General features: G+C 44.7%; 1 long non-coding RNA gene across 1 annotated transcript in view; it reads left to right on the top strand.

Moving 5' to 3' along the window:
- Positions 1 to 4,623: 4,623 nt before the first annotated feature.
- Positions 4,624 to 11,926, top strand: part of LOC135058053 (uncharacterized) — a 150,314-nt gene continuing 143,011 nt past the window's right edge. The window contains exon 1 of the long non-coding RNA XR_010244565.1: positions 4,624 to 4,777. This is a non-coding gene — a long non-coding RNA (uncharacterized LOC135058053). The remainder of the gene's footprint in view (positions 4,778 to 11,926) is intronic.

Here is an 11,926-nt window from a genome sequence, read left to right as displayed (position 1 = left end):
GCCATCCAGCGACCTTGGTGCACCTCTTTTTTTCTTTGCATCATGTGCTGTTTGGGGACTATTTTTTAAATCTGACATCCTGTCTGACACTGCAGTGCCACTCCTAGATGGGCCAGGTGTTTGTGTCGGCCACTTGGGTCGCTTAGCTTAGTCACACATCTACCTCATTGCGCCTCTTTTTTTCTTTGCATCATGTGCTGTTTGGGGACTATTTTTTTGAAGTGCCATCCTGCCTGACACTGCAGTGCCACTCCTATATGGGCCAGGTGTTTGTGTCGGCCACTTGTGTTGCTTAGCTTAGCCATCCAGCGACCTTGGTGCACCTCTTTTTTTCTTTGCATCATGTGCTGTTTGGGGACTATTTTTTAAATCTGACATCCTGTCTGACACTGCAGTGCCACTCCTAGATGGGCCAGGTGTTTGTGTCGGCCACTTGGGTCGCTTAGCTTAGTCACACAGCTACCTCATTGCGCCTCTTTTTTTCTTTGCATCATGTGCTGTTTGGGGACTATTTTTTGAAGTGCCATCCTGCCTGACACTGCAGTGCCACTCCTAGATGGGCCAGATGTTTGTGTCGGCCACTTGTGTCGCTTAGCTTAGCGATCCAGCGACCTTGGTGCACCTCTTTTTTTCTTTGCATCATGTGCTGTTTGGGGACTATTTTTTTAATCTGACATCCTGTCTGACACTGCAGTGCCACTCCTAGATGGGCCAGGTGTTTGTGTCGGCCACTTGGGTCGCTTAGCTTAGTCACACAGCTACCTCATTGCGCCTCTTTTTTTCTTTGCATCATGTGCTGTTTGGGGACTATTTTTTTGAAGTGCCATCCTATCTGACACTGCAGTGCCACTCCTAGATGGGCCAGGTGTTTGTGTCGGCCATTTGTGTCGCTTAGCTTAGTCATCCAGCGACCTCGGTGCAAATTTTAGGACTAAAAATAATATTGTGAGGTGTTCAGAATTGACTGAAAATGAGTGGAAATTATGGTTATTGAGGTTAATAATACTATGGGATCAAAATGACCCCCAAAATTCTATGATTTAAGCAGTTTTTGAGGGTTTTTTGTAAAAAAAACACCCGAATCCAAAACACACCCGAATCCGACAAAAAATTTTCAGGGAGGTTTTGCCAAAACGCGTCCGAATCCAAAACACGGCCTCGGAACCGAATCCAAAACCAAAACACAAAACCCGAAAATTTCCGGTGCACATCACTAGTTGACTTACTTGTTTTTGTTCATATACACACTCTATATTATCAAGAATCACTATGCTCTGACAGACATTACAAAATGAAGGTACTGATACACTTATGTATATTATATTACATAATCCTAATCATATTTTGAGTATATTCTAAAAGACTATTTTAAAATTAAAAAGTACATAAAAGTTGGTATTTGTGTTGCCATTACGAAGGATTTTTTGGAGTATTTGTTGCTTTTCCCATTTTTTGGATATAAAAAAAACATACCCACCTACTTGAAGAATATAACACTTTAACAACATTTCTAAGCATATCTAAAATATTAAACAACATCTGTATACATTTTTTTCTGTTAGTTTTGTAGTATGTACATACCGTTTTCTAACTTCTTGCGAAGTGTGGACAATGGGCACCTCACCACATTGACTGCATCCATTATTCCTTGCCAAATGCGCTCCCTTGTGGCAGCTCCCACATTTCGAGGACCATGATGGATCTGGTCCATGGCTTGAGAATGTCCAGCTCCCTCCTGCCAAATGGGGGTTGTCATCTTTTTTTTCTCTTTCTTGTTTTGGCTGAGATTGACTACTGGATCCTCATTGGTTTGTGGTTTGTGTGTTATGTGGCTCATCTTAGGTATTTGATTGTTGTTGTGACTGTGTTACGGTGTTGTCTGTCTGTGCACCGATCCCAGGTTTGTCATCCTCTGGGTCCTTTCAGCACATTGTGGGTGTCCCGGTTAGCATCTCCCAGCCATCATTTTCCAGGATCCTGAAGCGCATCATTGCTGCTTTTTTAAAGCTTACAAAGCAGTTTATTTTAATGCCTTTGGATGTGTATTCCCCAGCTGTGGTGAAGCAGCAATTCCATGAACTTGCCAGCTTTCCGCACATCATTGGGGTTGTGGATGGGACACACATTCCTTTGGTGGCTCCATCACATAATGAAATAATCCTTAGGAATAGAATTCCCTGAATGTCCGGTACCCAGAAAGTGCCCATGATTCATACGTGATTCGGCCATCAGGGTTATGGCAAAAATAAGCCACGTTAGAAGGGCAAATGCAAACTTTTTTTTATTAAACGTATGCAATATTGTTATTAATGTTACATTTTACCCTTACAAGACATCTTGGATATCCATGCACCCCCTGGCTCATGACTCTTTATAGCAGGCCAATGCCAGGTCCACAATCTGCATATATTGCCACGCTTACATCCACCAGACAAGTGGTGGAGTGCACAATTGGCCTTTTGAAAGGACGCTTTAGGGTGCTCCACTGCACTGGTGGCGACCTCATGTATTCGCCGGAAATGGTTAGCAAGATAGTGGTCTTGGGCACAATATTCCACAATATTGCTATAAGGAGACATGTGCCATTGCCAGAACAGGAAATCTTGCAGGCCGAGGATGAGGAGCCAGGCAATTGGTCATTTTTATGGGCCAGAAAACAGGCGGGCTACCAGACCCAAGACACAATTGTGTCCCAATATTTCAATTATGTTTACAACATGTTGTTGCAGTAAAAACTATTTTTATAAAAAAGCTAAAAAACTAATAAAGTATGTTTCTACTTTAAACAAATATTCAGACACAAATAATTATTTTTTGTAACACATACAGTTTAATAGTGCTAGCTCAGAATAGTGTTACCTTAAGAAAAAAGCGTTGGCTTTTAGACAAGCAAGCACAAATCCTAATCATGTTTAATTTGGAAATAGGCTTGCTATATATTAATGGGCAACAACAGTGGGGATTAAGAAGTGTGTAGCAACCCAATGAACACATTTAGAATAGGATTACATAAATTATGTGAGGTACAGTGTTAATTGTTAAAACACTGGGGGAAATTCAGACCTGATCATCGCTGTGCATTTTCCCCTCCCCCTGTAGACGGCAACTATCTGATCACATTTACAAACTTGGACAAATTTAAACCAATTTTGTATTGCCAATTACAGAATGAATAAACTGAAACCTCATGTTTGAAATGTGAATTTAATTATTCTTGACTGTAAAAAATGGATGAATATTACCCCTATTATCAAACAATGTTATCCATGAAGATGTTATATGACAAAAACCATATAAATCTGTATATACTGTACCCCTATTACAGTAATTCCACCCCTCCTTCATAACTACGTGGAATGTTCAGCTGAAATTACAAAGAACAATTTTCTGGTAAGTATGGGGGTAATTCTGAGTTGATCGCAGCAGGATTTTTGTTAGCAGTTGGGCAAAACCATGTGCACTGCAGGGGAGGCAGATATAACATGTGCAGAGAGAGTTAGATTTGGGTGTGGTGAGTTCAATCTGCAATCTAAATTGCAGTGTAATAATAAAGCAGCCAGTATTTACCCTGCACAGAAACAAAATAACCCACCCAAATCTAACTCTCTCTGCACATGTTATATCTGCCTCCCCTGCAGTGCACATGGTTTTTCCCAACTGCTAACAAAAATCCTGCTGCGATCAACTCAGAATTACCCCCCATGTGTGCACATTTATAGCAAAATTGCTAATCTTCACAAATGCAAATGCATTATCATTATGGTTTCCATGTCATGTACATCTGCATCAATAAAGTTTATTTGTATTTATCAACATCATAGCTGTTACCCAATCATTAGCAACCACACTGCATAAATATTAGCAATTACTGTATGATAAATACACCATTGGCACCATGCGAGCAGCTTCATTCACACAGAGATAGCTGTAGCTGCTTACAGCAGTAATGGACTACCGCATAGGCCGCATGGAGCCATATGTGTCCAATGCACGGAAGCGTGCAGCCTATGTCAAGGTCCGCAGAAAGCTGCAGCTGAGGCTTAACTCCTGACGGAGTATAGTCCAGCTGGAGAGCCGCTGGTCGGACCTCCGCTGCCGCCAGCCGGGACTACTAGCGAGCACACAGGCGCAAATAGCAGCCCATAAGTATTGCATACATAAGCGTTTATGATTGTGAGTGTTTTTATGGCATGTCAAATGGAGGGTAAAGGATGCAGGTATTTACATTTTAATGTTTATATGTCCAGGTGAGTGATTCAGTGTGTGACTACAAAATATCATTGTAATACTGATTTTTGTAATGGTTTTTTTTTTAAATGTAAAAAATTTAAAGTATGTAAGAATTCTTTATTACAGCCTAAAGTAATGTTTATTCCTTTATCCTTAGGCCGAACAGAATGGAATACTAGGAATGCAAGAAGGGCCACCCAGCAAAGCTCCCTCCACCTCAGAACCTCCCTCCCCAACAGAATAATCCACCACCTCTGTCCCTCCCTCACCACCAGAAGAATCCGCCCCCTCTGCCCCTACCTCTCAACAGAAGAATCCACCCCCACTGCCCCTCCCTCACCACCAGAAGAAAACACCATCCCTGCCCCTCCCTCCCCACCAGAAGAATACACTCCCTCTGCCCCTCCCTCCCCACCAGAAGATGCCACCCCCTCTGCCCCACCCGAAGATGGTGCCACATCAGGTGCAGCAGGACCCCTTTAGGCTGGCCACACTGGGGGAGGGACAGCTGAAGTGGAGGAGGATATATATGCAGCTGATGTTGAAAGTAACTACATAAACTTTATTAACACTTGAACTTTTTTGTGTGTGATATAGGACAAAGTATAACAATTGATCAGGAATGTGTTTGTTGGGTGATATGTTTAGGAGACAAAAAAAATAATGTTGCTATTTTATATATGTATTTTGTAACTAATTTCGATATGTAAGTTTTCTTTTGGATAAATAAAAATGGTAGTATATGTAAAATCAATGGAGGGTGTGACAGAGTGGCTAGACTCACAATGAAGGTTTGTGTGTATTTTTATTTTTTGGTGTTGCATTTATAATGCAATGTAGTGTTGAAAGTGTTATCTTTGGAAGGCCAGTAAGGAGACTATTGTAAAAATAAAAGCAGCACATAATGAGTGTATGGTTTGTAGTGTTTGTAGTGATTTGTGTAACTAAGATGGTATTTGTCAGGTTGTTTAGATGCATGTAACATGATCTTTAACCAGAATTTATGCTTCTAAAAACAGTTTACTGTCAAGAATAACACCATACTTGCCTACCTGACCCTCTCCATGAGGGAGAAAATGCTCTGTTCCTGGACTTTCCTGGTAATGTATGATTGCCATCACCTGTGGTGAAACACCTTTCTTATCAATTACCCAGCTCACCACAGGTGATGGCAATCATACATTACCAGGAGAGTCCAGGAACAGAGCATTTTCTCCCTCATGGAGAGGGTCAGGTAGGCAAGTATGAATAACACCTACATTATGAGTCTGCAACCTGCGGCTCTCCAGCTGTTGTGGCACTACACATCCAAGCATGCCATTCCACAGTTTCGCTTTTAAGACATGCTAAAACTGAGACAGGGTATGCTGGGATGTGTAGTTCCACAGCAGCTGGAGAGCCACAGGTGGCAGACCCATGACCTAGACAGTGATCTGGTGAAGTGTGCTTTGTACATTGCTGGTGAAGTGTGCTTTGTACATTGCGTGCCCTCCTGGAGGACATCATAGGGGCAGATATATGAACCTGGAGAAGGCATAAGGAAGTGATAAACCAGTGATATGTGCAAGGTGGTAAATGAACCAGCCAATCAGCTCCAATATGTAAATGAACAGTTATGAGCTGATTGGCTGGTGCATTTATCACCTTGCACATATCACTGGGTTATCACTTCCTTATGTCTTCTCCAGGTTAATACACCTGCCACATAGTTCTTCAAAATATTTTCAAATAATTTATTATGTTTTTTCTTTGCTAATTACTGTATATTTTTTGCACATTTCTAAATAGTAAATTTTTTTGACAAAAAGTTTGTGTTGTGTTATGTATAAGGGCAATATCATATATATAGAGATGCATCAACACTAGGAAATTTTTAAAATGGAGAGTCATAAAGTACCAATCAGCTCCTAACTGCCATTTTACAAACACTGCCTATGACATGACAGTTAGGAGCTGATTGTTTGTTTGGTATTTTATCACTCTCCATTTTATCACTTACAAAGCGATGATGCATTTAGGTCAAAGTGTACATCTATGCCATCCATTCAATGTTTTTCCAATCTCAAAGTAATTTACATATGGTACAATTTCCCTTATCTCTCTTGCAAATATGTTTTACAACAAATGTTTTACAACAACAAACATATTGAACTGATATGTTTGTTGCCTTAATTGCTGAATGTCATTGAACAAATACGTTGTCAAACTCTTCCGTTTGCAGTGTTTGATCACCTAATTGTTCAATAACATTTTAATTCTTTAGGTTGATTGGTTGCTTAAACTTTTAATAAAAAAAACCCATTGTGCGATTGTTTGCAAGCTAGCAATTGCAACGCACATGTGCATCAGGATCCCTGATACTAGCGCTGAAATTTGCAACTCTGCAAACGCATCGCTCCTTTGCGATTTAAAATGGGAAACACCTCTTTTGTGCACTGTTGCATATTTTGTGCAAATATGCATAATGGGCGTGAGTTTTTCTTGTGAACGCATGTGTGCGATATGTTCGCAACCTTGCGTACGCTGCATGCGAACACATACAACAGCAATCAGGTCAATTTTAACTAAAACCAAAAGTTTTATCACTATTGAAATCTAAGAAGAGATGAAGAGATATTTGCTAGATCTACCATATACAGGAAGACAAGAAATTGTAACTACGATAGCTCATTAACTCATCTAACAATACTGCATACGTTTCTTATATAAGAGACTAACACTAAGGAGGAGGTTACAGCAACATTACATTCACTCCAATGCTGTTCAAGACAGATTCAAGCAGGCTATAACAAAAGGAAAGTTTTAAAGATTAACAATAAGCTTTGCTAGGATAAAATTGCATTTCGGCTTTAGGAATTGGAAATAAATGCAATGACTGATATGTAATATCATCATAGCTCAAACAGTGGCAAAACGCAGGATTTCTAGAGGGGGTTTCCAAGTACAATCCACAATGTTCTGTTGTGCGGAACATTGGAGCAAGCGGTAGAAGGACCAAGTACCAACCCTGGACATTAATGTACACATTGGTCCTTTTATACACTGGATACTGTGTTGAACACAGTATTAATATTTAACACTATAGATGGTCTATATCTTAGGCTGTATCAAACATATTTAACTAATATAAATAAAATAAGTGGTTAGGTAAAGGTTAAACATCTGATAATGAATAAATACACAAACATTAGAGAACCAGTAGGAGACAGAACTGTACTTTCTAAGCACACATTCTCCCACTTCATGGTAAGGCTCCTGTCTCTTCTTCCTGGCAGTTACACTCTGGACCACTGCAGTGACTGAGGGTTCAGATCCACACACACACAGCAAACATGGTAGAATAAGTTATTATCACTGGGCATGTGCAGCAGCTCTGCCCCTTTAAACTGCAGGTTGTGGCGACAGCTCTCGTAAGCGTATTATATTCTATTGCTATTGTCATAGTCTGAGTTGCTGGCCAAGAGGAGAGGGGATTCCAGGCAACCGGAAACCCCCCCCCCCTGTGTTTGCCTATGCTCAAAGACTGGAAACAATTACTCAGTAGTACAGTTAAAGTCTACTGAGAAGTAAATAGCATCAAAGGCAACTTTTATCAGAAGCACTGTCAAATTAGTGTATTAGACATTGGATTTAATAGTTTCTGCATACCTCTCAACTGTCCCAATTTCACGGGACAGTCCCACTATTCAGACACGGGGGGCCATTCTGAGTTGATCGTAGCTGTGCTAAATTTAGCACAGCTACGATCAGGCACTCAGACATGCAGGGGGAAGCCCAGTACAGGGCTAGTCCGCCCCGCATGTCAGTGCCGGCCCGCCCACAGAAATGCAAAAGCATCGCACAGCGGCGATGCTTTTGCATCTCAGGAGTTACTCCCGGCCAGCGCATCTCCTGCGGCTGGCCAGGAGAACCTCTTCGCTGCCCCGGGTCATAGCAGCTGTGTGTAACATCACGCAGCCGCCGCGGCCCACCCCCCAATGGTCTGGCCACGCCAGCGTTGGCCGGACCGCGCCCCTTAAATGCCGGCTTAACGCCGCTGTCCAGCCCCCTCCCGCCCAGCGACCGCCTCAACCTCAGAGGCGATCGCTAGCCAATGACGGCCTTCAGCCGTCTGGCATGCGCCGGCACACTGCAGTGCCGGCGCATGATAATTTCTAACCCAATCCCTGTGCTGCGATAAACTGCAGCGAGCAATCGGGTCGGAATGACCCCCACTGTCTCTCTGTCCCTCCAATGGATCACAGTGTCTTGCGGGTGGGGGGGAGGCAGTTGAGGAGGCTTTGATCACCCGCTGTTCTGTTCTGCAAAGCAGCGAGCGATCTCTGAATAAATGCCGTGTGCAAGCGCACAGCATCTATTCATTACTGAGAGGGGAGCAGGGTGCTGCCCAGCTGCTCGAGGAGTGCTGGGCATGTCCCCAAAATGCTGAAAAAACAGGTCTGCGATGTGTCACACGCCATAGGCGCCGTTCACTGCGCTTACCCCTGCGTGCCTGCTGGTCTGTGTTGCGGTCTCCGCCTTCAGTGGTCCACGGGCTCCGGCGCCTGGCTAGCGCGGCTCCCGGCGGTTCCCCGGGGCAGGGGCGCCGCCATGACCCATATCTCTATGGACTTTGTCACCGAATTGCCCCTCTCCAAGGTTCACAATACTGTCTGGGTAATTATCGACCGTTTCTCTAAGATGACACATTTTGTACCTTTGACTGGGTTACCATCAGCTCCCAAGTTGGCTTTGTTATTTATCCGAGAACATTTCCGCCTGCACGGCTTACCTCAGGAAATCGTCTCTGACCGGGGGGGTACAATTCACTGCAAGATTCTGGAGAGCTCTCTGTACAGCCTTACAAATAAAACTCAAGTTTTCATTTGCTTACCATCCGCAAACCAATGGGCAAACTGAACGCGTCAATCAAGATTTAGAGACTTTTCTCCGTGTTTATCTTTCTCCCTCGCAAGATGATTGGGTGGAACTGTTGCCATGGGCCGAGTTTGCCCATAATCATCTGTACCACTCTTCGACTGGTGAGTCCCCATTTTTCATTAATTATGGGGTCCATCCTCAAGTTCCTGAATTACCCATTTGTCCTCCGGAGGATGTTCCTGCTGCAGCCTCTACTCTTCGGCACTTCAGCCAAATTTGGAGTCGAGTTCATGCTAATCTCAAGAGAGTTTCCGGCCGCTATAAGTTCTTTGCGGATAGGAAGCGACGAGCAGCTCCCCAATACAAGGTTGGTGACAGGGTATGGCTTTCCACCCGCAACCTCCGGTTGAGGGTGCCCACTATGAAATTCGCCCCAAAGTTTACTGGTCCTTACCCCGTGTTACAAGTCCTGAACCCGGTTGTCTGCAAATTGGGATTGCCTTCCCACCTCCGGATACCAAACTCCTTTCATGTCTCTCTCCTTCGCCCTCTTATTTTGAACCGGTTCCATTTAAAGTCCCCGAGGCCAACCTCTGCAGAGTCTGAAGCTGGAACGGACTTTGAAATCAAAGCTATTCTTGACTCTCGTTATCTTCACAAGAATCTACAGTATTTGGTGGAGTGGAAAGGTTTTGGCCCTGAGGAGAGGAGCTGGGTCAAGGCTACTGAAGTGATGGCTCCCCAACTGGTGCGGATTTTCCATTCCAGACATCCAACAAAACCTGGAAAGCGTCTGGGGGCCACTCCTGGAGGAGGGGGTACTGTCACACGCCATAGGTGGCGTTCACCGCGCTTACCCCTACATGCCTGCTGGTCTGTGATGCGGTCTCCGCCTTCGGTGGTCCACGGGCTCCGGCGCCTGGCTGGCACGGCTCCCGGCGGTTCCCCGGGGCAGGGGCGCCGCCATGACACCTGGCATCACGTGGGTGGGGAGCAGGTGACGTCATCAGACTGTTCCGCCAATTCAGCGGAGGCGGGAGATTCAAAGGCAGGCGCCGGGCAGCACCTCGGCGCCAGAGTATCGTCTTTTCCCCTGAAGTGGATGCCAGTGCTTCTGTCCTCGGCGGATCTCTCTGCAGCATACCCCAGTGTCTCCGGCACTTCCAGGTGTCAGTTGTTGCACAGCTTCCAGCGTTCCCAGCCGCTGCTGGGTTCCACTGCGCTCTAGTCACCAGTGCTTCTTGGAGTCAGCGTGGGCTGCAGGTTAAACGTCGCTCTCAAATTATACAAGTCCTCAGTGCCTTTAACCCTCGCTCTTATACAAGTCCTCAGTGCCTTTAACCCTCGCTCTCAAGTTATACAAGTCCTCAGTGTCTTAACCACCGCTCTCAAGTTCTTCAAATCATCAGTGTCTTAACCACCGCTCTCAAGTTCTTCAAATCATCAGTGTCTTTAACCACCGCTCTCAAGTTCTTCAAATCATTAGTGTCTTTAACCACCGCTCTCAAGTTCTTCAAATCATCAGAGTCTTAATCACCGCTCTCAAGTTCTTCAAATCATTAGTGTCTTTTAACCACTGCTCTCAAGTTCTCCAGTCACCAGTATCTTTTACCATCACTCACAAGTACTTCCTGGACATTTCTCCATACGCTCCTTCTCTGTTATGTGACATTGTGTTGCTCTCTTCCTGCAATAAAGTCCTATAATATTTTCACCAAGCTTTACTGTCAGAGTCCTGTATGAGGAAGACCTATATCAAGCCATCCCTGTTCCGACCCAACTGTGGTTCCTCTCCCTTACCATCGGGAGAACCCCCGAGTTCACAACACCCCCAACCTAGGTCAGTGATACGATGCTTGGCTACATCCACGCAGCTGATGCCATGCCTCTCTCACGCTAAGCAACAGCCCCTTTTTGGGTCGCATCTCGACCCCGGCATCTAGAAAGTTGTGAGGTATGGTTTCTGTTAACTTACTTTCACTTAGTTACAAGAAAAGGACTGCTAGTTTAGAATCTTAGGGGGGTGATTCAGACCTGATCGTAGATGTGCTAAATTTAGCACGTCTACGATCATCTTCCCTGACATGCGGAGGGATGCCCAGCACAGGGCTAGTCCGCCCCGCTTGTCAGGCCCTACCCCATCGTAAGAGTACAAAAGCATCGCTCAGCGGTGATGCTTTTGTACTGTAGGAGTAGCTCCCAGCCAGCACAGCTCCTGCACGCTGGCATGGAGCTACTCATCATTGCCCGGGTCACAGCGGATGCATATGACGTCACGCAGCCACCGTGGCCCACCCCCCCAATGGTCCAGGCACGCCTGCATTGCCCGGACCGCGCCCCCTAAGAGGCGGCCAAACGCCACTGACTTGCCCCCTCCCGCCCAGTGACCACCTCTGCCTGTAAATCAGGCAGAGGTGATCACAGGGCTAAGACAGCCGTCGGCTGTCTGCCATGCGCCCGCGCACTGCGGTGCCAGCGCATTTGCACTTCAGACCTGATCGCTGCTGTGCGAACCCGCACAGCAGCGATCAGGCCTGAATTAGCCTCTTAATCTATACTACAGTATAAGTCAGAGGGAGAAACAGCTTTAAATACCTTTTGGATACTTGTTTGCCACATTGGAGTTATTTGTACTTCGAGAACAGAAGTAATAGCACTATCTACTGTATATTTAATATTCTTAATTAAAAGTGCCCCAACTCTGTGTGCACTATCATACTGCTGTAATACTGTATTTTTATGACTAATTATACCCAGGTATACTAGTACTTATGTGATTCCTTTACTCTGTGGTTTTTGTATTGCATGCAATGGAAAAATTGTATAGGCCATTTAA

The sequence above is a fragment of the Pseudophryne corroboree genome, chromosome 3 (genome assembly GCF_028390025.1).
Source record: "Pseudophryne corroboree isolate aPseCor3 chromosome 3, aPseCor3.hap2, whole genome shotgun sequence".
In the NCBI taxonomy this organism is placed as follows: Eukaryota; Metazoa; Chordata; class Amphibia; order Anura; family Myobatrachidae; genus Pseudophryne; species Pseudophryne corroboree.
The sequence above is the reverse complement of the archived record's forward strand: the minus strand, read 5'-3'. Positions and strand labels throughout refer to the sequence as shown.